At 44.7% G+C, this 26,388-nt stretch overlaps 2 protein-coding genes across 2 annotated transcripts in view; one reads left to right on the top strand and one right to left on the bottom strand.

The window, feature by feature from the left end:
* Positions 1-392: 392 nt before the first annotated feature.
* The window catches only part of LOC144336302 (uncharacterized), an 83,197-nt gene continuing 57,201 nt past the window's right edge, over positions 393-26,388 (bottom strand). The window contains exon 4 of the transcript XR_013407932.1: positions 393-4,647. The gene's annotated coding sequence lies outside the window, so the exon portion shown is untranslated. The remainder of the gene's footprint in view (positions 4,648-26,388) is intronic.
* The window catches only part of SACS (sacsin molecular chaperone), a 108,563-nt gene continuing 106,621 nt past the window's right edge, over positions 24,447-26,388 (top strand). Inside the window, exon 1 of the mRNA XM_028837426.2 lies at positions 24,447-24,534. The gene's annotated coding sequence lies outside the window, so the exon portion shown is untranslated. The remainder of the gene's footprint in view (positions 24,535-26,388) is intronic.

Raw genomic sequence — 26,388 nt, 5'->3', positions numbered from 1 at the left:
GATTCAGGACACTGGAGTAAATAGTTTGAGAAGGGACTGCAATTTGATCATCCTGACAACCTTTGGTGCTGTTAGACAGCGTCAATCCTCCTCCTATCTTAAGAACGCCTCCCTTAGGGAGGTCAGAATCGCATCCCTCGAGCTGCCATTCTTCCTGAAATGTTACCTTTATCTCCACGATCCATTCCAGGGAGTAAGTGAGAGAAGCAGACTGGGTGGATACTGTGTGAATGAAACCACTGGCACCCGCTTAAAGAGGAGCAATCGCATCCCAGCCCTGACTAGCTGCTGACCATTGACCATTGACCATGTGAAAATATGGTCATGTATTCTTAGACCTTCCAGTTGTCAAGGGAAGCCAGAAACCTAGATCATAAGGGAAATCCTCCAACTTTTAAACCTTGACAACATTCATTAAATGTTTATTTATTAAATACCAGGTTGGACAGAAATGTAAATGCCAAATAAAACAAATCAGAGGCAGAGGCTCAATGAGGAGTGTAGACGGAGAATGGCCAAACCCCTGGGTACATGCTTGGAAAGTGCCCTTTTTTAAGGCAATAGTTTTACTCGTCGGTTTTTGAGGATTATGAGCAACAACAATAACAACCAAAAAGACACTGGAGAATGCACCATGGAAGCTAGATATCAAGACAACTAGAGAAGTTCCTCAAAAAGTGACATTTTTTTTTTTTCCTTGAGATGGAGTCTCGCTCCTGTCATGCAGGCTGGAGTGCACTGGCACAATCTTGGCTCACCGCAACCTCCATCTCCTGGGTTCAAGCGATTCTCCTTCCTCAGCCTTCTGAGTAGCTGGGATTACAGGCGTGTGCCACCACGCCCAGCTAATTTTTGTGTTTTTAGTAGACACAGGGTTTCGCCATGTTGGCCAGGCTGGTTTCAAACTCCTGACCTCAGGTGATCCACCCACCTTGGCCTCCCGAAGTGCTAGGATTACAGGTGTGAGCCATCGTGCCCAGCCAAAGAGTGACACTTTTTAAAAACTTGTAATTATTTTCCCCCTATTCTGTGGAAGAGACTTCTCTCAGCTTGCCTGTAAATATTTGTCACTAATGTCTTAATGTGGTTCCAATTTATCCATTATTAGCTTAGTTTTCCCACCAGAAACAGTAGTGCAGAGCACTACAACACTCTGTTTTGGCATAGACCAAATTCAACTGGAAGGAGAGAATAATCAGCTGACTGGCCTAGAATACAGAGTTTAGTCGAGAATCCCAAGCCTGACCAAAGAGATTGCACGTCTGACTGGGGCACCATCAGTGGTAAGTGCTGGACAACTAAGTCTCCTAAAGCCCGTGTTTGTAGCATCTGCCTCTTCCTATAAATGCTTCCCAGCCATGGCTGATTTCAGGCTGCCAATGTGATGTCACTGAAAGCAGGATTGGATAGAAATGTGCACAGCCAGTTCCAGCATACCACTGGGTCCAGCCCAGTGGGACCCTGAACAGCTAGTAGAAAGCAGGAAGACCCGGGCATTAAAGTATTGGTGTGAGGAGAAACACAGCCCCAATTCCTCCGTCTCCCCGAGGCCTTCTCAGTGTCTGTTCTTTTGTTCTATGGGATCACAGAAGGGGTGTCCTTACCTGATTTGGATATCACACACAAAATGTCATTAGGTGATATAGCATCCTGATAGGCAGTTGTAGATGCTCATGAGTGATTAAAAGGATCAGATAAGGGGATGAGGGAACCCCAGGTCTAAGAATGTGAGCTCCATGAATGTCTCTTCCTACAAGGGTCGAGTCCATCTCTATGTGGCTCAGCCTGCTAGATGGGGACATGGAACAACGGGTCTGGGTGTGTCCAGCCTCTGGGCTCAGGTCCCAGCCCATAGCTCTGCTTGTTGGGCACCTCATCAAGCTGAAAAGTTATTCCAAAATTATTGGGATTACATAACTGTCTTCTTAGTGGGTATGCATTTCTTAACTATAAGAAGGTTGTGGATTAAATATAGAAATATTTAAGGAGATGAAACCCATCAACCTTCCGGTAATGATAGTTGGTGCTGAGAAATAAGCTGTGCATATCTGGTGTTTTAAGAATTCACAGTGTTTAAAGAAATTGGCACATTGGAGTAACAGATTATCATTATGATTCTATTACAAATATGTTATTAAATAACTCACATTGACTTGTTTTATATTGAAGTCTTATTAAAGTGATATGCATTTAAGATACTTAAAAATCCTTATATTTGTAAGTTTATTAGATTTGTAGGAGTTTTTTAAGTACTTAAGATTTTTGTTATCAAATTATAGCCCTTGAAAGTTGAGTATTTTACAGGTAGGTTTGAGCTATTTATGGCAATCCAATTAAGTTGTAAATGTTTTCTTAGCAGAGATGGCTAAAATTTGCTAGAGTCGTACTATTTATGAAATAGTAAGCTTGTAAGTTCAATTAAATGCTAAAGGAAAGATGAGATTTAAAAATTCGTATTTTAAGTAAAATGAATATTAATAAAAAAACAACCTTTGAGTAATATTTTGGTGCACAAAAGCCATTCTTGGGAATATCCCATAACTTTTCATTGACACCCAAGCCCCACAGGCAGAGCAGATTTCCCCTCTCTGTTCCCCCAGCACTTGGCAGTGCGTCAGGTGCACACAGGCCACAATCACCAAGTCAGTTTGTGAGCTTCCCTTTCTCATGACACCTTGCACTCCTCTGCTTTCTATTTCTAGAACTCAGTGCGAGGTGTGGCACTGGTGGCGGGGGAACCTCAAAAAAAGCATTTTGAGCTCTGCTTTTAGTAATTCCTGACACCAATTTTTTTCCCCCATTTTGCCTACACTGGTTTGAGTTAGTTTCCTTGAAACTAAGAGAACTTGCTAATTGAGTGATGGTGGTGGTCATAATCATAGCTGGGTGATGAGTTTCCCTGGGTGCTCGGCACTCTTCTCAGTACTTAATCATCGTTGGCTCACCTAAATAAATCTTACTAAAAAAGTTTCCTCATTATCAAACATCTTCAGATAAAGAATCAGGACCCACTAAGCTAGTTAACGTGTCCCAGTTCACACAGCTGGGAGTGCCAGAGACTAGAATCAAACCCAGGCTGTCAGCTCTGGAGCCATGCCTCGTCGGGTGCAGTGCTCCCCACTTCTCCGGGCTCTGGCACTTGATGATAGTGGTGAACTTGGTGACTCCCCACCATGATGTCAGGAACAGGTTCTAGCCCATCAGGGAGGGGGAATCACTAAGTTGGGGATACGTGGGGATGTCTGTATTAATTGCCACTTGCTGTTCAATTTGGAGGCATTCTTTTTTCTTGCTTGTGGCAGGGTGTTCAGCTAGCTTAGGATAGGTCTGGGGAGAAGGAAGGACACTTGTCTCGAATAAGCCAGAGAGATGGGGACAAATGAGGAGTCCTGAGCCTGGCCAGATTTAGGGTGCCCATGGTCCCTCTGTAGGCATGTGCTCATGCGTAGGCTGACTCACAGTTGACCAGCACACTCAATTTCGCTTCGTTATTGTTGTTGCTGCTGTGGTAGTCAATTTTAAGTGTCAGTCTGACTGGGCTAAGGGATGCCCAGGTAGCCGGAAAAGCATCATCTCTGGGTGTGTCTGTGAGGGCACATCTGGAGAGATTAGCATGGGGACCAGCAGACTTTGAGTAAAGAAGATCCACCCCCACCAACATGGGTGGGCATCGTCACATTCATGGAGGGCCCGCTTAGAATAATAAGGCTGAGGAAGGGTGAATTCTTTTTCTGTTTGAGTGCAGACATCTGTCTCCTGTCCTCGGATAGCAGATCTTCCGGTTCTTAGGCCTTTGGATTCCAGGACTGATGCCAGTAGCCCCCAGGTTCTCCTACCTTTGGCTTTGACCTGGGAAGTCCACTGTCAGCTCCCCTGGTTGCCAGACCTTTGGATATGGACTGATCACACCACCGGCTTTCCTGGTCTCCAGCTTTCAGATGGCAGATGGTGGAACTTCTCAGCCTCCACAGTCACACGAGCCAATTCCCATAATAAATCTGTCTATATTTCTATCTACCTATCTCCCATTGATTCCGTTTCTCTGGAAAAGTCTGACTGATAGACCTGCCATACAAAAAGGTTGGTTAATGTCTAAATATATTGTACATATGTTATACCAAGCATGGTACAGTGAGTTTTAGAGACATAAAAAGCCCCATTGTCCTCTTGAATACACCAAAGTTGACTCCTCCAGAAATCCTGCTGTGCTTGGGGACTTGGGAAGGTTTAGCCTATAATAGTTTTCTGATTTTCAGATGGTGAATAAACCTAAATCCCTAGCAAATTGCACCTTAGATAGATGACGAATTACGGAGTACAAGGGACTTGTCATTCTGTTTGTACTGTTGTTCAAGTGGAAACACAGAATTGTGATATTACTAATCAAAAAGCTACATTTATCCCTATTTGTCAGGCATCTGAAATGAACCACTCCTGGGCATCAGCGTCATGTTCCCTGAAGCCATGGCACTGTCACTGTTGTGGTGGAGGGGAGAACACGGGTCAGTGGGGATGCTAAGGAAGCCTGAGAGAGGGCGCTGGCACGATCTTGGTGCAGATGGAGACCAAGGGTCTCCAGAGACCCATTTGTTTCAGCGGGAGGTCCGGGGACTCGTGTGGGCCAGAGGGAGCGACATTGGTGAAAGCCTGCAGGTGAGAGAGAAAAGGAGAGTCATGAAGAGGGTAAGTGTGAGAGAAGGAACTTGAGAGAGCCCACAGGGGCGTTCTTGGGTGGGAGAGCAAAGGGTGCTTAGAGGAGAGGCTGGGGAAGTGCATGGGGTCAGAGCACGTTGGATAAGCACAGGGTTGTGACTTGAGTGAAAAATGTTCTGTCCATCCCTAAAGAGTCCATAGATCTATTAGCAGGCAAACTTTCCTGGGGAAGATTCTCACCCGGGACTAGGTGCCCACCTACATGCCCAACGCACCCAAGGGCCCCTCTACCATTTCCTTATCACCACAGAGAGTAACTTACATGCCTGTCTCCCTCACTGGACTGTACTTCCTGGGGTGCAACAATGCTCTTCTTTTCTCAGTAAACCCAAGACCTCGTACAGCTCCTGACATATGAAAGGACCGCTTGAGCATCTGGTGAATGCTGCTGTTGCAGGATTTTTTGTAGTAAGTGTTATTAAGAGTGTGTTGTTTGACTTTGGGAGGCCGAGGCGGGCGGATCACGAGGTCAGGAGACCGAGACCATCCTGGCTAACACGGTGAAACCCCGTCTCTACTAAAAACACAAAAAAATTAGCCGGGCATGGTGGCGGGCACCTGTAGTCCCAGATACTCGGGAGGCTGAGGCAGGAGAATGGCCTGAACCCGGGAGGCGGAGCTTGCAGTGAGCCGAGATTGAGCCACTGCACTCCAGCCTGGGCGACAGAGCGAGACTCTGTCTCAAAAAAAAAAAAAGTTGTACTGGGCACGGTGGCTCACACCCGTAATCCCAGCACTTTTGGAGGCCAAGGTGGGTGGATCACCTGAGGTCAGGAGTTCGAGACCAGCCTGGTCAACATGGCGAAACCCCATCTTTACAAAAAAATAACAAAAATTATACAAAAATTAGCCGGGTGTGGTGGCACATGACTGTAGTCTCAGCTACTTGGGAGTTTGAGGCAGGAAAATCACTTGAACCCAGAAGGCAGAAGTTGCAGTGAGCCAAGATGGCGCCACTGCCCTCCAGTCTGGGCCACAGAGCAAGACCCTGTCTCCACAAAGAAAAAAAAAAAAAAAAAAAAAAAGGGCCTGGCGTGGTGGCTCATGCCTGTAATCCTAGCACTTTGGGAGGCCAAGGTGGGTGGATCACCTGAGGTCAGGAGTTCGAGACCAGCCTGGTCAACATGGCGAAACCCCATCTTTACAAAAAAATAACAAAAATTAGCTGGGCATATTGGCAGGCGTCTGCAATCCCAGCCACTGGAAAGGCTAAGGTAGGAGAATCGCTTGAACCTGGGAGGTGGAAGCTGCAGTGAGCAGAGATCACGCTGTTGCATTCCAGCCTGGGCAACAAGAGTGAAACTGTCTCAAAAAAAAAAAAAAAGGGATGTCTTGCTTGCATTTAAAGATGATGCTACGGTCAGCCGGCTATGTGCTTTCCAACAAATCATCATTGGGCAGGTGTGAGTGCAGAGCAAGGAGGAGATGAGCGCACGGGCGAGCCTCAGGGCCTCTGGGAGAAATCGATGGCCTTGGTCATGGTCTACCAGTGACACACTCTTGGGAGGGAGGAGTATGCAAATCAGAGAGCAAGAAAATGAGTATTGTAAGGAGGACAGAACTGGCAAAATAGGGAGTCAGGGAGGCTGTTGGGTGACAAATGAGAAGGGCCTAAGCCAGTGCAGTGCAGACAGGCCTTATTCTAGACCCTTGAGTGGAGCCATGTGGGGCTGTGCTGCAAGCTTCACACACGTGAAACTGCTTCATCCTCATCCCAGACCGGGAGGTGGGAACCACCAATATATCCCCATTTCACCTGCACCCAGAATTTAATTTATGAAGAGGACTGAGTGATCCATACAAGAGGCCAACACCACTGTTGGCTTCATGGGTTTCATGACTGACAGCTGCCAAGCTGTGCAGGGCCACCCGGGAAGTGCTAGGGTCCAGCAGGAGGCAGCAGGAGGGAAGAAGAAAACATGTCCAGAGCCCTTGTAGTTTTTGAGGGAAGAAATAGGTGAGGCGGGGGAGGCAAGTTGGAGCACATTTGGGATGGCACGTGTTGAATGATTTCAGTGTGCTTGGGGCAATGGGGGAGGTCTCTAGGTGTCTGGGGCCTGATCCCGGGGTGATTTAGGATAGGAGAAATATGGGCTTGGTGTGTGCAAATGTGGTAAAGGAGGTGGTTGGAGACATGGACTTTGGACTGATTAGTTTGCACGTGAAAGGCATGCACAGGGTCAAGTCGTTAGCTCTCTCTAGGAATTAGCCATGGGAGGGGCTGTCTCTCCCCGGCCAGCAAGGCCCCCAACAATGTCAAAGCATTATAAAATACAGAAAATAAAAAACGTGATTAATACACTTCCCTTGACAGATGAGCGAATCCTGACACAGAGAGGGCAGTTACTTTGCACGAGGTCACCCAGCTAAGGGATGAAGCTGGGCATTCAATCAAGGAATTGTCTCTCTGCTTAAACACTGTGACAGCTGCCTCCAGATTAATGTTAATCTTTCTAAAAGTGGTAAAGTGTAATAGTTCAGTTATTATGGCAAACAATTCTTTACAAACAAGTAAGGCTTATTTAATGGCATAAAAGAGAATAGGAAGCAGTTTTCCATAGTTCACATGAAGTCATACTCCGCTTTTGCAAAACTTGAATAAGTACAATTCACTTTCGTAATCAAAGGAAAAATGCTGTCATCATGCACCAGAATGCCTTCCAGAATTGGCGAGGGCACGTTTGCCTCCAGATGTCATTTCTGATTAATGAGGAGCAGGTGGCATGACAGGCGAGGCCGACACTCATCTCTCATGGGTGGTTTCAATTTACGCTGCCCTGAAGCAGAGAGATGGTCTTTGATGACCTTGCAAGGTTCACTTGGGGCATAACATAATTTTTTCCAGTTTTGTGGATCCACAGTTTCCTCCTTGTTTAAGCAAAGTGAGCCAGTAAGTTGATTGTTCAAAGTAACGTCTGCATTTTTCAAGTTTGATGGACTAGCATAGTGCTACAAATACAGCTATAACTTGCTTAATCCATTTTTTAAAATCTTTCCGTAAGTGGAAATACATATTTCAATGAAAATGGTGAATTTACAAACAATAGTGTTCTTTTAAAGAAAAAAATCAAATTTATCAGTTTTCATGAATAAAAAACAAATATTTCAAATATTTGTTTGTTCTTATGTGAGGAAAAGACAAAAATTTGTAAAGAAACTGTTTGCTTAATGCATGTTGTGGTGTATTAATAATTAAGTACAATTAAGCACACGTTTCCCATACAGCTTTCCCATGCAAGGCACTGTGCTGGGCACTACCTTAAAACTCCTTATTTTAGAACCTTGGTTATAGGTGTCCATTACCACATTTAATTCACATAGCAGTCTGCTGAGGCAGGCGGGACAGACGTCGTGGTAGGTACTGCTTTGTCTGAGCAGCCACATTTCTTATTCTTAAAATAACAGAAAAACTATGAAAACTGGCTTTCCCCAGTGAAATCTCAGTCCTCCTCTTACAGAAGTGGGGGTCCAGGGGCCAGCAGCGGTTGGCTTTAGTTTGACTGTTCAAATGATACCATTTGGCCATTTGGTGATGCCATTTCCTCTCCAGCTCTCCCCATCTTTCTTCCTAACCTTCTTTTGTGTGTTTGCTCTTGCCTCCATGCTAATCGCTGCCAACTTGCAACTTTTGTTCAAATTTTACACAGAAAACTCTAGTAGGAGTTGACTCTGTTTTTCCCCTTCCCTCTGGGCAACAACTCTTTGTTTTTAGACTTGCAAAAGAAGTACACTGTTGTCCATGGACCTCAGGTGTCAGTGTGCCAGTTACACGAAGCCATCCTCCCTGGGAGAAGAGGAAAGGGATAGAAAAGAATGTTTTCATTCTTCAGTTGAAAAATTGACTGCAGTGAGTGGGCAGATGAAAAGAATCAGAGGATTCTCTCTCTCTCTCTCTCTCTCTCTCTCTCTTTCTTTCTTGACGGAGTCTCACTCTGTCGCCCAGGCCAGAGTGCAATGGCATGATCTCAGCTCACTATAACCTCCACTGGATTCAAGCAATTCTCCTGCCTCAGCCTCCTGAGTAGCTGGGATTACATGCACCCACCAACGCGCCTGGCTAATTTTTATAATTTTAGTAGAGGTGGGGTTTCGCCATGTTGGCCAGGATGGTCTCGATCTCCTGACCTCAAGTGATCCACCTGCCTCGGCCTCCCAAAGTGCTGGGATTACAGGCATGAGCCACTGCACCCGGCCTTAGAGAATTATTTCTACATTCCCTTGTTAATCCACAGCTTTGCGGGGTTTTTCTGGATGTATTCTCTCTCCTCATAACCAAGTCTGTATTGGATTCTACGTCTTGTGCTCCTATGAGGACACTGAGTTACAAGGTTATGGTCAGAGCTTTTGGCAGGAACAGTAACTCCTGAATTAGAAAGCCAGGACAGAATTTGACCGGGCGCGGTGGCTCATGCCTGTAATCCCAGCACTTTGGGAGGCCAAGGTGGGTGGACCACGAGGTCAGGAGATCAAGACCATCCTGGCTAATACAGTGAAACCCCGTCTCTACTAAAAAAAAAAAAAAATTAGTCGGACATGGTGGTGGGTGCCTGTAGTCCCAGCTACTCAGGAGGCTGAGGCAGGAAAATGGCGTGAGCCTGTGAGGTGGAGGTTGCAGTGAGCAGAGATCGCGCCACTGCACTCCAGCCTGGGTGACGGAGCGAGACTCCATCTCAAAAAAGAAAGAAAGAAAGGAAGGAGGGCAGGGCAGGGAAGGGCAGGGCAGGGAATGGGAAGAGAAGGGAAGAAGGAAGGGAAGAGAAGAAGGAAGGAAAGAGAGAGAGAAAGAAATAAAAGAAAGGAAAGAAAGAAAGGAAAGAAAAGAAAAAAAGAGGAAAGAAAAAGAAAGAAAGAGAGAAAGAAAAGAAAGGAAGGAAGGAAGGAAAGAAAGAAAGAAAGAAAGAAAGAAAGAAAGAAAGAAAGAAAGAAAGAAAGAAAGAAAGAAAGAAAGAAAGGTCGAAAGAAGCAAGCCAGCCAGGACAGAACTTGAAGGCACAGACTTCTAGCACGGCTGCCTTAAAGTGGCCCTCTGGAGTTCAGAGCTGAGGAAGAGCGCAGTGGTTTTCTGACATTCAGCTTGGCGAGTCTACCGTCCAGTTATTCAATTTCACAGTAATCTAGGAGTTGCTGTGAAGATACTGTGTAGATATGATTAAAGTCCAAGAGCAGTTGACGTTAAGTAAGGGAGATGATCCTAGATAATCTGGGTGGGCTCGATTCAAACAGGTGAAAGGCCCTAAAAAGCAGCGCTGAGGCTTCCTTGAAGAAGAAAGTCTACTTGTGGTCGGCAGATCAGCCTGTGACAAGAATGCTGGCCTAGCCCTCAAATTTCAGACTTGCCCAGCCTGGCCCACAATAGACTAAGCCAATTCCTTCCAACAAAGCTCCTCATACATATCTCCCGCTGGTCTGGTTGAACCCTGACTCACGCAGATCATTTTACTCAATAATTTGAGAGACAATGAGAGCTTCCATCTGCTGCGTGCAGTTTACAGTTTGGGAAAATTTCCTAGTGGGTCTGTAATTATACGAAGAATTGAATCTGATCCTCTATGACCTAATCAACAAGCTTTTTTGTTTTTTGCATGAGTCATTTGTTTTAGGATTACAAATAATTTTGAAAACACTTAAAAGTACAGAAGTATGAATACATACAAGTAAACATGAACATACATATAAATCACAATATATTTTTTCTTCCCTACAAATTGAGTTGTATTTGGTGTTAATTAAAACAGAATATATAATATAACTCCATGGCAGCCCACGGCAGTCTTTCATTCCACCCTGAGCATTAGTGTTTTTTTTGTTTGTTTTTTTGTTTGTTTGTTTGTTTGCTTTTTGAGATGGAGTCTCGCTCTGTCGCCCAGGCTGGAGTGCAGTGATGCGATCTCGGCTCACTCCATCTCAAAAAAAAAAAAAAAAAATTGTTAGTAAGCTAACACACTCCAGATATATCTGGACTGCCTTGAGGGTCATTAACACTTGCGGATGCATTTAAATTAAATTCAAATCGAATTTCAAACACCGGGAAGAATAATGTAAAATATTAGTGTAGGTTTTCTAGTGCAGTTTCTTGTCAGTGCATCTGACAGGAAACCTGCCGCAAAGTTCTCTTTGCCCATCACTCACGGACCCTGGCGAACAGGCAGAAAAGAAAATAATTGGAAGGATATTGGTGAGCTCATTGTGTTGTCAGGAAGGCTGGGAAAACAGGCAGAAGCCAGGAAAGGCTGGGCAGAGGGTAGAGCCAATGCCTGCATGGGAATGGTCAATAGGCGGGTGCAGGAGCATCGTTTCCTCAAGCCCCCGATGACGCCCAGGAGTGTGGGTGGAGCTACTGTTACCACTGCCATGACTTCGTCCTCACCCAGCCCCACACTTACGAAGCATTCCCTGAAGGTTCAATGCCTAACACATGGATTTATTTGAGCCTGTGCTTAGGTAATGGGCTGAGTCCTAGCTGCCAGAAACAAGAACGGGGTATTCCCCACAATGGGTGCGTCCCCTCAAATAGGCATGTTGCTCTGATGCTAAGTGGTTAAAAAGAAAACAAGGACGGGGTATTCCCCACAATGGGTGCGTCCCCTCAAATAGGCATGTTGCTCTGATGCTAAGTGGTTAAAAAGAATGCAAATGTACCCAGACTGCCCAGGTCATATGCCCTGTGGGGATTCAGAATCCTCAACTCATCAACACGCCTCCCTTCAGAGGTGGAGCCACTCCCCTTAAGTGTGGGCTGTGTTTGGTGACTTGCTTCTAATGATCAGGATACCATGGAAGTGAAGGTGCATTGATTCTGAGACTAAAATGTAAAAGGCATCAAGGTTTCCTCCTTGTTCTCTCTCTGACTTGCCTGCTGTGGGGGAAGCCAGCTGCTATGTTGTGAGGATACCCAAGAGGCCTTATGCAGAGGTCTGCAGGGTGGGAACTGAGGTATCCAGCCAGCAGCATGGGAAGGCACCATCTCAGAAGAGGAGCCTCCAGCTCCAGTCAAGCCTTCAGATGATGGCAGCTTCAGCCAACATCCTGACTTTAACCTAAGAAAAAACACTGAATCACAACCATCTATAGAAGCTGCTCCCGGATTCCTGAGTTTCAGAAATTGTAAGATACTGTTTGTTGTTTCAAACCTCTAAGTTTGGGGATAATTTGTAAAGAGCAAGAGATAACTAATATACACCCTCTTCTTTTAACATTTACAGCTAAAAAAAAAAAGAAAAAGAAATGCTTTCTTTTATATACTGCAACAATTGGTCATACAACCAAACTGACACTCATACCTTTTGTAAAGGTAGACAAACCAAAGTCTCTCATATATTCACACAGACCCAGGCCCCATATCTCAGGGTGCTATACTTTCTTCCTTAACTTCTTTTAAACTCATTTTGTGATCTGCAACTTGTGGATTAAATTGTAAAGTTCATTACCACCAACCAATATCCCACATATTAATTTGAAATATGGGTGGATGTAGTAGGCCCTGTTTCTGCAACAGGTTACAAAACTATTAAGAGTTTCCTTCTTCACCACTCATTCTGGCTTCCTGTATTAGTCTGTTTTCACATTGCTGATAAAGACATACCTGAGACTGGGAAGAAAAAGAGGTTTAATGGACTTACAGTTCCACATGGCTGGGGAGGCCTCATAATCATGGTGGTAGGCAAGGAGGAGCAAGCTGCATCTTACACGACAGCACCAAGCAAAGAGAGAGAGCTTGTGCAGGGAAACTCCCCTTTTTAAAACCATCAGATCTCATGGGAGTTATTCACTACCATGAGAATTGCACAGGACAGACCAGCCCCCATGATTCAATTACCTCCCACTGGGTCCCTCTCACAACACATGGGAATTTTGGGAGATACACTTCAAGATGAGATTTGGGTGAGTGTACAGCCAAACCATACCAGGTCTCCTTGTTTTTAGCCAGCACCTCAACAATTGGGGTCCTTTACTCCATTGGGTTACTCAGACCTTCACTTTTGAGAGATCTGAGCCTGCATGTATAGGGTATGGGGTCTTTCATTAGTCTTTACTGCCTTGCAACACAAGAGGAGATGGTGACTTTAGGTATCATTAGGTCCTGTTTTAGTTAGGGTTTTCCAGAGGGACAGAACTGGTAAGAAATATATTGAGAGATAGATGAAAAGGAATTTATTAGAAGGAATGGGCTCACTTGATTATGGAGGCTGAGAAGTCCCATGCTAGGCTGGCTGCAGGCTGGAGACCCAGGGAAGCTGGTAGGGTGGCTCAGTCTGAGTCTGAAGGCCTCAGAATCAGGGAGGCCACAGGCCTGAGTGCTCGGGTGCCCGCTGGTGTGAGCTCTGCAGTCTAACGGCTGGAAAACCTGGAGTTCTGATATCCAAGGGCCGGAGAAGAATGGCGTCCTCACTGTAGAAGAGAGAGCAAGCATCCGCCCTTCCTCTGCCTCTGTGTTCCATCTGGGTCTTCAGCCAATTGGAAGGTACTCACCACATTGAGGGCCACGCCATCTTCCTCCGGAAACACCCTCTCAGGTACAGCTGGGACAGCCCAATCATCCTCATCAAGTACCAAACCACCTGGATTTCCCTTTCAGCAGCAGAGGGATGTGTGCAGTGCCTACTGACACCTTGAGAATAGATAATGTTTTCCCAGCTGTCTGGGTACCCTTCCTCTAGCTGTCTGGGTACCCTTCCTCTAGCAAACACTCCAAAGCAACCATGGATCTCCCTGATGCTCCATTCTCTCCACAGCAGGGATGCTATTTTCCTTTGAAAACTGGAGGCAAAGAAAGGAAAGAGATCTAATTTCTCCATTTCTTGCAGTGGATGGTCTATAGCTTCTACTTCTATTTTGAACCTGATATATTGAGAAACAAACATTTAGGCACGTCACTGAATGTTCTAAAGAGAACAGCTTAAATAATGGAAAGAAGAATGTAAACTTCCCAAGTAAAAAATGCTTGGGGGAAGAAAAAAGAGGAGTGTATTGGAAAAGACAGAACTTGAAGTGGAAAGCAACCACAAAAAGACAAAATGCCCAGCTCGCCCCTCGCAGAGCTGCTGGCTCCCCTTCCACTGCTTGCATGCTGAAGCCTCTGCAGCTGCCCCCTATTACAATTCAGTATTGTCAGTGCTCATTCGCTCAGCTGTAGGCTTCAGGGACCCTTGGTCATCCTTGATTCCTCTCCTTACCTTATTCAATCTATCAGTACAATTTATCAAAATATACACCAAAGCTGTCTGCTTCTCACCATCCTCATGTCTACAACTCTAGTTGAAATCACTATTATTTCTCACCTGAAATTATTCCAATGCCATCTGGCTGGACTTCCTCTCTTTACTCTCGCCCTACTCAAAGAGAAGCCAAAGTGATCTTTCTTAAATGTAAATCAGATCCAGTGCTTTCCAGGATAATTGTAATAAAGAGCTGTCATTTCCCGTGCCAAATGCCTCTGTAATCTGGCTCCTGCCTGCCTCCATCACTCACCTCCCTCCACTCATTTCTCTCCTCGCTAGGCTCGAGTCATAACCTTATGTTCCTTGAACACTCTGTTCTTTCCCATCTCAGGGCCTTTGCACGTGATATTTCTTCTCCTTTGGAAAGTTCTTTTTTGGCAGAGATTTACCCAGTTGCCTCTATCTCAGCACTAACATCTCATGGTCCAGGTCTCATTATTATGTAAACTCTCCAAGGGCAGAAATGTTCACTGCCATATTCCCAGTACCCAGTAAAAGTTTGCCATATATAGACAATCAAAAAGTACTTGTTGAATTTATTGAATAAGCTAAAGTATCATCTCCTTGGAGAAACCTCTCTGAGCATCCTAGCTAAAGAACTCCCCCACCCCAGACACTATCATAACCTGTTTCAGTCTCTGGATGGAAGTTACAATGACTGGAATCATTTATTTATTATTTATGTATATCTATTATCAACCACCCCCAAAACTAAAATAGGTTCAGATAATTTATACCAAAAATATGTTGTGTCAGTGGGATAAACTCACTTACTACAAGAAAATAAATATTAAAATAAAAATTAAAATGCCAAATCCAAACTGCAGAGTATTATATAAGATACAAAGCTAAATAAATTATCTTAGAATGGTCAAGTAAATGATAGGAAAAAAATCGAGATAATATTAATATCAAACAAGGTTGAATTTAAGGCAGGAGCTGTTAATTGAGAAAAAGAGGGACACAAATAATAGTAGTAGGAAATTTTTTTTTTTTTTTTTTTTTTGAGACGGAGTCTCGCTCTGCCGCCCAGGCTGGAGTGCAGTGGCCAGATCTCAGCTCACTGCAAGCTCTGCCTCCCGGGTTCACACCATTCTCCTGCCTCAGCCTCCTGAGTAGCTGGGACTACAGGCGCCCGCCACCTCGCCCGGCTAGTTTTTTGTATTTTTTAGTAGAGATGGGGTTTCACCGTGTCAGCCAGGATGGTCTCGATCTCCTGACCTCGTGATCCGCCCGTCTCGGCCTCCCAAAGTGCTGGGATTACAGGCTTAAGCCACCGCGCCCGGCCAGTAGTAGGAAAATTTAATTGACCACTGTCAACCATGACAGAGCAAATAGGCTAAAATTAAGAGCATGGAGGATCTGAATAATATAATTAATAAGGTTGTGTAAGAGTTATACACTGAACTTCATTATAATAGAGAATGCACAACCTCTTAATTAGACCCATGGTACCATAATATATCATTAAGGACACAAAGAAAATCATAAGTTAACAAAAATTGAAAAAATATAACCTATAATGTCAGACCACATATTTTCAACATAAATAGAATCAAAGTGAATATTAACCACTTGGAAATGACAAAATTCTTTTTAAACCATGATGGCTCAGAGAAAAAAATCAAAACCCAAGTTAATGTATATCTAAATAAAAATGATAATAAGAACACTGCATATTAAAGTAGAATAATTGGTTAAAGGGGTGCTCAGAGGAGCGCGCACAACCTTTGTCACATATTTATTTAAAAATAAATAAATAAAAATGAATGGATAAAACATTCAGCTCAAAACGTTAGGGAAAGAAAAACAAAAGATGTCAAACGGAACAGAAGGAACAAAGTTAACTGCAGAAATAAATTACAAAACAGAAAAAGGAATCGACAAATCCAGTAACTAGTTCTCTGAAAAACAACACAGATAAACCTGTAGTTGGCAATCAAGAAAACAGGAGAGAAAACATAAGTTTTCCTATATAGTTAGAAATAAACCAAGGGTGGCCAGGTGCGGTGGCTCATGCATGTCATTCCAGCACTTGGGGAGGCCTAGGCAGGAGGATCACTTGAGGTCAGGAGTTGGAGACCAGCCTGGCCAATATGGTGAAACCCCGTCTCTACTAAAAATACAATATTGAAAAATCCAACTTGTGTGACTTCAGACCTAGCTAAGAATTGAGTAAAAAATGTTTATTATTATATGGTGCTTAAATCTGGAAGCGGCTCCATGAGCAGCCAACCAGTGTGATGAGGGGCTTCTATCAGCTGGGCGAGAGGCCTGGAGTGAGCCCTCTGACTGTGCCACCCTTCAGCTGGCTGTGACTCAGCTCCTGTCACGCTGGCTGTGTCATGCTGAGCGGTAGAGCCCTCAACCAGAGCTTGAACATCCAACTTAAAGCAGGGGGCAGGAAGGTCCCCAGGATGGGGAAAGAAACAGGGATATCCCAAAGCACCCACTAGAGAAGAGCATGAGGCCGTGCGCTGGGAAATGCCACAGCGTTCGAATCTCCAGGAGGCAGTGATAGTGGCTTATTTTGCTGGATGCGGTGTGCACAGACTGGGACCAGGGCTCTGGCTCTGCCAGTCACTCTGTGCACCCTGGAATATTTGTGACCATTCCTGACTGAGCAGAGCAGGGGGCACCCCATCAGCTGTGAGGTAGCAGTGGAGCTGGGTCTGCACGGTGGGTGACGCTGGTTTCACCTCGTGAAGTCTCATGTGGTAAGAATGGAAGCACCTCCAAAGCCCAAATAAGGCTCCAACTAGGTAGCAATTAGCAGTTTCTGTGCTCTGAGACTCTTCCTGAAAGGACCGAGGCCAGAACCTGAGAAGGCAGCTCTGCGGAGCGCTCCAGGCAGGCCGGCCTGGCCTGAAACTCCCCACCCACTCTGAACCTAAGGCTCTTTCAGTGAACCCAGGCTACCAGCCTTGGTACTTGGCAAACATAGGCATCTTCACCACTTCATACTGCATTTGGTCTTGTCTTTCCTCCTTACCAACAGACTATTTGTGTGTTGTTTTCTCCTTGGCTTTCCTTATCCTAGGGTAAGAGGCCTGACTGGCCGTCAGACTCAGTTCTCATCTGGTGCATGGCAGCAGCTCCACACCCAGGCTTTGTCCAGAGTGAAGGCACCCAATTTTTAAAAGTTTTTTTGTTTGTTTTTGTTTTGTTTCTGAGACACAGTCTTGCTCTGTTGCCCAGGCTAGAGTGCAATGGAGCGACCTCGGCTCACTGCAACCTCACCTCCAGGTTCAAGCAAGTCTCCTGCCTCAGCCTCCCAAGTAGCTGGGATTACATGTCTGCTCACCACCACGTCCGGCTTTTTTTTTTTTTTTTTTTTTTTTGAGAAGGAGTTTCGCTCTTGCTGTGCAGGCTAGAGTGCAATGGTGAGATTTTGACTCACTGCAACTTCCACCTCCTGGGTTCAAGCGATTCTCCTGTCTCAGTCTCCCGAGTAGCTGGGATTACAGGCATGTGCCACAATACCTGGCTAATTTTATATTTTTGGTACAGATGGGGTTTCTCCATGTTGGTCAGGGTGGTCTCAAACTCCTGACCTCAGGTGATCCGCCCGCCTGGGCCTTCCAAAGTGCTGGGATTACAGGCACGAGCCACCGCACCCGGCCCTAATTTTTGTATTTTTAGTAGAGACGGAGTTTCACCATGTTGGCCAGGCGAGTCTCCAACTCCTGACCTCAGATGATCCGCCTGCCTTGGCCTCTCAAAGTGCTGGGATTACAGGCGTGAGCCACTGTGCCCGGTCAAAAAGTTTTTGTTTTAAATAACTTTTTTTCCACAAAAATAATATAAAGACCATGAAAGATTTTGCTACTCCATAATCTTACCATCTTAAAGTAGCTATTTTGGTGACTTGGAGTTAATTCCCAGGTTCTTTGCACATGCACATATATACTACATAATCATAACCACAGCGCATTTACTTCATGCATTCTATTCCCCAGTTAACATATAAATACTCTTTATGTTTCTATCAGGTCCGGCTTTATGAAGTCACAGAGGACCCCATGCCCAGAAGGGATTAAACAATGCCTGGTTTAATGCTCCACTGTCAACATCTCAACATTCTTAGGAATTTTCAACAAAGCACCCAGTATTTTTATTTGGTCAGTGCGACCTGAAAATTATGTAGCTGGTCCTAGTTTCTATTTTTATTTTATTTTTATAAACCATCAGATCTAGTGAGAACTCGCTATCATGAGAACAGCAGCATGGGGGTAACTGCCCTCATGATTCAATTACCTCCCATTGGGTCCCTCCCATGACACGCGGGGATTATGGGAACGACAATTCAAGATAAGATTTGGGTGGAGACACAGACAAACCATATTATTCACATGCATTGAGACTGTTGCTTAGTGTAGTCACCTTCATCCGTGACGTTAGCTAGAGCTTCTGGAGAACCTGTTGAAGTTTCTCCATTAGCACGTGCTGCTTCACCTTGCACTTGTATGTTCTTTCTTCAAACCTCATGAACCAACCGCTGGTAGCTTCAAACTGTTCTGCAACGTCTTCACCTTTCTCAGCCTTCACAGAATTCAGGAGAATCGGGGCCTTTTTCTGTATTGGGCTTTGGCTTAAGGGAATGTTGTAGCTGGTTTGATCTTCTGTTCAGACCACTAAAACTTTCTTCATATAAATTGAAAGGCTGTTTCACTTTCTTATGATTCATGTGTTCACTGGAGTAACACTTAATTTCCTTCAAGAACTTTTCCTTTGCATTCATTATTTGGCTATCTGTTTGGAGTTAAAAGGCCTAGCTTTCGACCCATCTAGTATTTGACATGCCATGCACGTTAAGCTTAACCATTTCTAGCTTTTTAAAAGATGATTTTAACTTTGATTATAGACTCCGGAGGTACATGTGCACGTTTGTTACATAGGTACATTGCATGATGCTGAGGTTTGGGGTACAAATGATCCCATCATCCAGGTAGTGAGCATAGTACCCAATAGGTAGTTTTTCAGCCCTTGGCCCCCTCCCCTAGTCTTTCATCTAGCAGTTTCCAGTGTCTTCATCCCCCCATCTTTATGTCCATGGTACGTATCAATGCTTAGCCCCCACTTATAAGTGAGAACATGTAGTATTTGGTTTTTTGTTCCTGCATTAATTCACTTGGGATAGCGGCCTCCAGTTGCTTCCATTTCATTCTTCTTTATGGCTGCGTATTATTCCATGGTATGTGTACCACTTTTTTTTCATCCAATCACCTATTGATGGGCATCTAAGTTGATTCTATGTCTTTGATACTGCGAATACTGCTGTGATGACCATACAAGTGTATGAGTCTTTTTGGTAGGACAATTTATTTTCCTTTGCATGTATATACGCAGTAATAGGATTGCTGAATTGAATGGTAATTCTGTTTTTGGTTCTTTGAGAAATCTCTAACTGCTTTCCACAATTGCTGAACTAATTTACATTCCCACCAACAGTATATAAGTGTTCCCTTTTCACTGCAGCCTCCCCAACATCTATTATTTTTTGGCTTTTTAATAATAGCCATTCTGATTGTGCAAGATGCTGTCTCATTGTGGTTTTGATTTGCATTTCTCTGATGATTACTGAAGATGAATACTTTTCATTCATTTTTAGCTTTTGATTTAAAGTGAGAGATATGTGATTATTTCTTTCACTTGAACACTTAGAGGCCAATGTAGTGTTATTCACAGGCATAATTTCAATATTGTTGTGTCTTAGGGAATAGGGAAGCCGGGAAGTGAGAGTGAGAGAGAGAGGTGAGAGAGAGAGGGGGAGAGAGAGAGAGAGAGAAGAGGGGGAGAGAGAGACAGAGAGAGAGAGAGAGAGAGAGAGAGAGAGAGAGAGAAACAGGGAACAGCCAGTCATTGGAGCAGTCAGAACACACAACATTTGTCAATTAAATTCACTGTCTTATATGGGTGCCACTTGTGGAGCCCCAAGACAATTACGACAGCAACATCAAAGATCACTGATCACAGATTACCATAACAGATACGATAATAATCAGAGCTTGAAATATTGTGAGAATTACCAAAATGTGACACAGAAACACAAAGTAAGCACGTGCTGTTGGAAAAATGGCTCCAATAGTTTTACTCGAGGCAGGGTTGCCATGAACCTTCAATTTATACAAAACATAGAATCTGCATTGTGCAATAAAGTGAAATGCAATAGAATGAGGTTTGCTTCTATTCCCATTTCACAGATGAGGAAACTGAAGGTAAAAAATCATGTGACCTTCCCAGAGAGTTCCTGGTTTGTAGAGATTTAATCTCTATCATCCCTGACAAGAGCAATCGTTATGATTGAGCATGGTGGCATGATGTGCCAGTGAGTTAGTAAAAGCGGTGATATTAGTCAGGGTTCTCTAGAGGGACAGAATTAATAGGATGGATGTATATATAAAAGGGAACTTATTAAGGAGTATTGACTCACATGATCACAAAGTGAGGTCCCACAATAGGCCGTTTGCGGCTGGGCGCGGTGGCTCACGCCTGTAATCCCAGCACTTTGGGAGGCCAAGGCGGGTGGATCACGACATCAGGAGATCGAGACCATCCTGGCTAACATGGTGAAACCCCGTCTCTACTAAAAATACAAAATAATTAACCGGGCACGGCGGCGGCGCCTGTAGTCCCAGCTACTCGGGAGGCTGAGGCAGGAGAATGGCGTGAACTCGGGAGGCAGAGCTAGCAGTGAGCCGAGATTGAGTCACTGCACTCCAGCCTGGGCAACAGAGCGAGACTCTGTCTCAAAAAAAAAAAAAACAAAAAAAAACAAACAAAAAAAAAACCCAGGCCATTTGCAAGCTGAGGAGCAAGGAAGCTAGTCTGTGACCAAAGGTCCAAGAGTCCCAAAGCTGAAGAACTTGGGGTCCAATATTCATGGGTAGGAAGCATTCAGCATAGGAGAAAGATGTAGGCTAGAAGACGAAGCCAGTCTAATCCTTCCACATTCCTCTGCCTACTTTTATCCTAGCTCCGCTGGCAGCTAATTAGACTGTGCCCTCCCAGATTGAGGGTGGGTCTGCCTCTGCCACTGACTCAAATGTTAATCTCCTTTGGCAACACCCTCACACACACACACCCAGGAACAATACCTTGCAGCCTTCAATCCAATCAAGTTGACACTCAATATCAACCATCACAGAAACAGAAGCTAAGACTCCAAAACTGTGACTGGATGCTGAGACTTAGCTTGTATCATCCAGGTTGAGCTGCTAACCCTTCTGAGTTGATAAAACCTGACCCTCATACAGCTTTCAGGAAGAGGCTAAGAAAGCCATGTGGTCTCCAGGCCACATGTGAACAGCTTTGGCCACGTGATGTGCCTGGAATGAAAGACTGGCATGGTGGGAGCAGCAGCTGGGAGGATCCAGAGGGAGCCAGCATGTTGCAGCAGCTCTTTGAAACCTCTGGACAAGTGGCAGAGACTCATCCTCTGGCTGCACTTTTGTGATTCTGGACGGCCATGGCACCAGGTCATGCTTTCTCATGTTCTAGGCTCAGCTTAGGGTAAGGTGGAGACATTGTCTTAGGGTTCTCCAGAGAAAGAGAATCAAAAATATTTATAGATATGTAAGAAGGGATTTATTGTGGAAATTGACTCATGTGCTTGTGGAAGCCAATAAGTCCCCTGATCTGCCATCTGCAAGCTGGAGAATGAGGAAAGCTGTTGGTGTGATTCAGTCTGAGCCTGATGGCCTGAGAACCAGGCAAGCTGATGGTGGTGTAAATCCTAGTACAAGGCCAAAGGCCTGAGAATGAGGTGGGGTGCTGGTGTAACTCCTGGAGTCCGAAGCTCTTAGAACCAGGAACTCTGATGTCCAAGGTAGGAGAAGATGAGATGTACAAGCTCAAGGAGAGACAGGGAGAGAATCTGTCCTTCCTCTGACTTTTGGTTCTATCTGGGCCCTCATGTGGGATGATGTCTGTCTGATCTTTACCCAGTCTAGTAATCCAAACGCTAGTCTCTTTGGCAGACACCCTCACAGACACACCCAGAGAGGATGCTTTACCAGCTATCTGGGCATTCCTTAGCCCAGTCAAGTTGACGCCTAAAATTAACCATCACAGACAGATTGACCTCTGACCTCGGTATATTAATGGTCCATCTTTGCCCAGAATGTGGAAGATCTGTGGTTCACGAATTATCCAGAAATCTTTGCTTTCTTAAATTTTTAGGACAAAGTCTAAATCTTTTGACAACATTTCAGTAGCATAAATGGTACCATGAGTGTAACTGAACTCATAAGGTTTATTGCATGTGCCATCATATCTGGACAGTGGCAGAGTGAAGGGCTTGCAATGCACGTGAAATCACCTTCCAAGTGTGTAGAAAGCCACATATAAACACCTGCAATTTGTTGTAACAGTAACTAGGTGTATCATAGGCAGTGCTCACAAGGGTATTTAAGCTTTGACTTCTACATTGCAACACTATTTTTTTGTCTTTTTTTTTTTTTTTTTTAATTTTAGAGATGGGGTCTCACTCTGTCACCCAGGCTGGAGTGCAGTGGTGTAGTCATAGCTCACTGTCACCTTAAACTCCTGGGCTCAAGTGATCCTCCCACCTCAGTCTCCCGAGTAGCTAGGACTGCAGGCATGCACCACCAATGCCTGCTTAATTTTTTAATTTTTGTAGAGATTAAGTCTTGCTACATTTGTTTTTGTTTTTTTGAGACAGGGTCTCACTCTGTTGTTCAGGTTGGAGAGCAGTGGCGTGATCTCAGCTCACTGCAACCTCTGCCTCCCAGGTGCAAGCAATTCTCCTGCCTTAGCCTCCCAAGTATCTGAGATTACAGGTGCACACCACCACACTCAGCTAATTTTTGTATTTTTAGTAGAAACGGGGGTTCGCCATGTTGGCCAGGCTGGTCTTGAACTCCTGGCCTCAAGTGATCTACCCACCTCGGCCTCCCAAAGTGTTGGAATTACAGGCGTGAGCCACTGCGCCCAGCCTGAGGTCTTGCTATGTTGCTCAGGCTGGTCTCAAACTCCCGGCCTCAAGCAATCCTCCTTCCTCAGCCTCCCGAGTTGCTAGGACTACAGGCATGTTCCACCATACCTGGCTAAGCGACACTATTTCTGAATAACCAATATTTCACAGGATACCTTTATTTAGTGTGAGTAGGTAGGCAAAACGGTCTAACCTTTCTGAAAACTAACTATATATGTGTATATATATATACACACACACACACACGTATATATATAGTTTTTGTATATGTAGTTATTTATAACTTTTCCCATTGGGAGTGTAATGGTTTACAGCTGTGAGTAGAAGAGTCTGCTAGGGGAGCAACACCTTGGGTATTCGCCGTTTAGTCCACAGTGTCTAGCTGATGCCAGGAACACAGCAAGTGCTCCATATTTGTGTGCTGAATTAAACTGATGACAACTGAACCACATTAGTTCAGCCTCAGAGAGGCAGGCTCACTCCACGGGCGCAAGTCAGTGAGGGCCTGTTGGTCCACACGGCACTACAGTGAGAGCTCAATGAAGAGGCCCCACGAGACACCATTTCTCCCCAACAGAAACTTGCTTTGTTTGTGATTATTCGGTCCTTTTGTTAGAACAGGAGGTTTCCCTCCTATCTCCCAGGAAATAATACGTACACAAATCTGTGAGTCTAGGACGTGAAGGAGACACCATTAGACGTGGCATCTTCTGGGTCAGACCAGTGCAGGGCCAGGTACAAGAAGCAGGGGCTCTCCTTCCCACGTTGGTGCTGACATTTGGGGCTTGCTTTGGTCTTCTCCCAGGAGAGATCATTTGAGCCTTTTCAGGTCTGGAGTTGTTTGAATTGACTTAAGAGGAATTTTCCGCAGAAGCGAAGCAATAAGAAGCTTCCAAGCTCCAGTATTTCCAAATAAGCCCAAATTCTAGATTTATATGGATAAAGTAGGCAGTCCTACTAGCAGACTATCATGAAGAACATGATGTACCCAGGCCAGTGGCAGGATAGCTGTGTGCCGAAATGAAATAAATGCTGGTGGTATTTCACATCCCCCACCAGAGGAAGCCAGAAAATAACAGTTACAATATTTTTTATTATTAAAGTGAGACTAGCAATTTCAACTTAGAACAGGATCAATTGTATAGCATTTCACAGTTTACAACACATTTTGAGTGAATGCTTTTTTTTTTTTTTAACCATTGGAACCTCACATGCCACTTCAAATAACATACAAAGAGCAGATTGTGAGCTGCAACATTACGAGGTCACAGGTCTTCATTTCCCGTGAGGTACTCGAGACCCACGTGTGACTTGTCTAAGGTCACACAGCTGGTGTTTAACAGAGCCAGTCTTCTGTTAGCCATACCTGCTGCTAAAAATTAGCCTTTGCAAGCAAAGAGAACAAAAATGTGTGGTTGGTTGTCACCCTCACACTGAACGACCATGCTGCACTTGCAGCATTATTGACACCTAAGGTTGATAGTCCTGTCTCTTTAAGAAGAAAAAAAAGGCCGCTGGGTAGGGGGAGCAACTGACTGCGGCAGGAGCCGCCTGGACCCAGTGCGGCTGCAGGACAGTCACGCTGGGACCTGCTGATGGCACTGGAGGAAAACAAAGACCGAGAGACCCTGATGCCCACAGCCCCCAGTAAGTCCGAGATTCCAGCTGGGTGGCCAGCGAGAAGGGCAGCTGCAGGAGCAGCGTGGGGATGGGCGGGCTCCATGGTGTGGGTGGCCATGGGTCCTCTGAGTCTTCGGAAACCAGGGCTCGGCCACTGCAGCTGCTGGGGGAGGTAAGAGGCCACTTTCTTTAACAAACCTGCCTTCGGAGAGGACAGAGACGAGAGGGCCTTCAGCATGCTTTGCAGCTGTGAGTAATGAGCTCTTCTGAAAATGTACAGTTTGGGTTGACTGCTTGCGAATTTGTGGGTGAGGAGCGGCTGCAGGGTGACTAGAGAAATCTGCCGCGGTCAAGATGCTGGACTAGCCGCTTTGTCATTTTAATTTCCACCCGGGTTGCCAGGCACGGCCACAATGGAGCTGTTGCAGTAACGCAGTGTGGGGTCCAGAGTCTTGCTGAACAATAAGATGGGATTCTCCAAGTAGCTTACAATTAATTTGTAAAATCGCTCTCACTTTAAACAGCACGCCTTCAAACAATGCCATATGTTATGGTTATCTTATATAATATTTGAAAATCCTGCTTTTAGTTAAAAATATTTCACATATTTAATTTTATTCTAGTAAGTGATCATTCGATTCTTTGACAGAGTATTCCAGCTTTAGCAACAAAACCTCTCTCTCACTGCCTTTTTTTATTCCTTAAAACAAGGTCAGTACCTCAGAGAAGAGGACTGGATTTGTTTCTATTGTAACGTATCAATTGTTTTGGCTTTAACTTTATTCTCTCTGCCTCTGAAGATGGATAAAAGCCCATTCCGCTTAAGTAAAAGGCAGAAGGCAGGTTGAATCCATGTGTTTCCCAAGCGCAAGCTGCCCTGAAGTTATGTTGAAGGGGAACTCTTCATTTCTCCATCAGTGCAGATAAAAGTAATTGATTCACAGGTCATGGATTAAAATAATAATAATAAAAACTGACACTTAATCCCATTTTATTTGTCACATGACAAGTAGATTTGCCATATTGTTTTTCTTAAGCTGCCCATTGATAACCAGATTCATTCTAGGTTAATGCAGGGTCATCATGGCCCAATAGCTTTACTCAGGACCATCCAAACTGCCTTCCCTAATCTTGCCCTGAAGCCTCACTTTGGGCTGTGACAACGATCCCTGTTTCCTTTCCTCTCTCCTCCTTAGCCGTCCCTTTCATCCTTTCTTCACCTTCCTGGGCTGTCCGGGCAATTTTTTCTTTCTTTTCTCCTTAGATGTTAAAGACTTCTTCAGTCTCTTTCAAACAAAGCAAGCCGGATTTTCCACATATCCTATTTTCCTTCTATCTTACTTGAACTTTTCCATGATTAAGTATTTTCTATTCTTCACATAATAGGAAGAAAAGTCCAATTGTAGAACTTGAAGACCAAGGTTTACTTACATCCAAAGCATCTCATGAACCATTGCTTTAAGCTGGATTTGCCCCCAGAAGCCCTGGGTTCCAATCTCAGCTCTACCACGTCCTCCCTGCAGCCCCTGACAATCCATATGACTTCTGCGAACCTCAGTTCCCTCCTGTGATGCAATTATTCACTTAACGGTCACAGGGTTGAAACCAGGTGATGTGTGTGAAGGCGCTAGCGGGGTTCTTCACACAGTATCACTATTTAGTAAGAGTTTTGTCATTTTCTCACTTTGTCCACCATCTACCTAACCACCCATCCATGGTGAAGCTAAAGAGATTCATGTGCCATTTCCCTAAAGGAATACATTTTGAAATGAACTTTTGGCTGAGTGCATCTGAATGAGTTCTGATCAGTACAAAATACATATTCATTTCTTGCTATACATGAAACACTAAGCCATCTCATCTATAAAAGGAATGCTGATG

Source organism: Macaca mulatta, chromosome 17 (genome assembly GCF_049350105.2).
Source record: "Macaca mulatta isolate MMU2019108-1 chromosome 17, T2T-MMU8v2.0, whole genome shotgun sequence".
In the NCBI taxonomy this organism is placed as follows: Eukaryota; Metazoa; Chordata; class Mammalia; order Primates; family Cercopithecidae; genus Macaca; species Macaca mulatta.
This window is presented reverse-complemented; position numbering and strand designations above follow the sequence as displayed.